We start from the raw sequence: 2,367 nt of genomic DNA, 5'->3' as shown, positions 1-2,367 counted from the left end.
CTCCCTCCTCGTGGAGCCACCAGGTCTACTTCTCCCTCCTCCTCCCCGCTCTCCCCCCCCCCCCCCCCGCCCCCTCCCGCCTCGTGGAGCCATCAGGTCTACCCCGCCGTCACGGCCGTCGGTCTAGCCATCACGGCCACTGCTAGAGGGCGGCCAGTGATGAGAGTAAGAAGTCTGGAAGGCAAGCTTCATTTACTTTGGCATGAAATGATAGCCCCCTGCTATCATTGTCAGGTGGACACAACAAAAGCCCCTTCTCTCTGCCCACCTGTCGTGGTTTAACCCGGCCGGCAGCTAAACACCACGCAGCCGTTCGCTCACCCTCCCCCCTCCCTCTCTGGGACGGGGGAGAGAAATGGGGAGTGAAGCCCGTGAGTTGAGATAAAGACAGTTTAATAAGACAGGAAAATAATAATAACAAAATAATAATAACAATAATAATAATAATGATACAATGGTGATAATACGAAAGTAATAGTATGTACAAACAAGTGATGCACAATGCAATTGCTCACCACCCGCTGACCGATGCCCAGCCTAACCCCGAGCAGTCCGGCCCCCTCCCCCCAGCTAGCCACCCCTATCTATTGTTTAGCATGACGTCAGATGGTATGGAATACCCCTTTGGCTAGTTTGGGTCACCTGTCCTGGGTCTGTCCCCTCCCAGCTCTTACTGCACCCCCAGCCTGCCCGTTGGCAGGACAGAGCAAAAGGCTGAGATGTCCTTGGCTTGGTATAAGCACTGCTCTGCAACAATTAAAGCATCGGGGTGTTATCAGCACTCTTCTCATCCTAAGCCAAAACACAGCATTCCACCAGCTACTAGGAAGAAAATTAATTCTGTGCTAACTGAAACCAGGACACCACCCCCTAACCTCGCACCTTTGAGTGTCCCCTTGCCCACCAGGACTTTCCGTGCATGACCAGCAAAGTGCCTGGACCCTGGCAGCCTCTCTCCCCCCGCCCCCTCCCTCCTCGTGGAGCCACCAGGTCTACTTCTCCCTCCTCCTCCCCGCTGTCCTCCCCGCCCCCTCCCTCCTCGTGGAGCCACCAGGTCTACTTCTCCCTCCTCCTCCCCGCTGTCTCCCCCCCCCCCCACCCCCCCCCCTTCCCCCTCCCCGCCTCGTGGAGCCACCAGGTCTACTTCTCCCTCCTCCTCCCCGCTCCCCCCGCCCCCTCCCTCCTCGTGGAGCCACCAGGTCTACTTCTCCCTCCTCCTCCCCGCTCCCCCCGCCCCCTCCCTCCTCGTGGAGCCACCAGGTCTACTTCTCCCTCCTCCTCCCCGCTCCCCCCGCCCCCTCCCTCCTCGTGGAGCCACCAGGTCTACTTCTCCCTCCTCCTCCCCGCTCCCCCCGCCCCCTCCCTCCTCGTGGAGCCACCAGGTCTACTTCTCCCTCCTCCTCCCCGCTGTCTCCCCCCCCGCCCCCTCCCTCCTCGTGGAGCCACCAGGTCTACTTCTCCCTCCTCCCCGCGGCGCCGGCTCCTCTCCCCCCCTTTTCCCCCCGCCCGCGGCACCGCAGCCCCGCCGAGCAGTTGGGCGGGGGGGGCGGCGAGAGGGGCAATCCTCCTAGCTCGTCGCCGGCCGCTCTGCTCGGCGGGAAGCCGGCGCCACACGTAGGCGAGAGGGGTACGCATTATTCCGGGCACGGAGCTTCAAGCCGGCTGGTCGTCAGGCTCCCGCCGAGCCCGTGTCCCGGCCGGCGGGCAGCTAGATCGCGCGGGAGGGAGGGAGGGAGGGAGGGAGGGAGGGAGCAGAGCGACGAGCTCGCGCCCGCCTCCAGCGTTTTTTTCCCCGGGCGGGCCCCGTCCGGGGCGCAAAGGCGGGCGGGCGGGCGCTGCCTCGCCTCCCGCGACGGTCGGCTCCGCGGCCGGGGCGGATCGGGCTCGGAGTCGGCTTCGGGCTCGCGCTTCGGCTCGGGCTCGCGGGCTCGCGAGGGCAGCGGCTGTCCGCCGCCCGCGGCCCCGTCCGTCTACACGGCGCTTCCCCGCCTCGCGGCGATCTTGAGCTCTGAGCCGCTTCTAGGCTGGCTGCTGGGGAAGACCGGCGTGGCAACGGGGAGAAGGGGGGAAGGGAGGGAACGGAAAGAGGTGTATTTGTGAATGAATGAATGAATGAATGAATGAATGAATGAATGAATGAATGAAGAGTGAAGGAGTGAACGAATCAACGAATCGATGGATCGATCGATCAGCCAAGGAATCGATGAAGAAAGGAATGAGAAAGCAGAAGGGAAGCAAAGAGAAGGGCGGGGGAAGAAAGCGAAGGGCTCCAGGAAAGCGCGTAGGCAGGCGCCGTTAGGACAGGTGAATCCCCTGCCCTCCCTCTTCTTCCCCCTCGATCCTCCCCCCCAGCCTCGATCCGCCAGG

The sequence above is a fragment of the Anas platyrhynchos genome, chromosome 17, assembly GCF_047663525.1.
Source record: "Anas platyrhynchos isolate ZD024472 breed Pekin duck chromosome 17, IASCAAS_PekinDuck_T2T, whole genome shotgun sequence".
NCBI classification, from domain to species: domain Eukaryota; kingdom Metazoa; phylum Chordata; class Aves; order Anseriformes; family Anatidae; genus Anas; species Anas platyrhynchos.
This window is presented reverse-complemented; position numbering follows the sequence as displayed.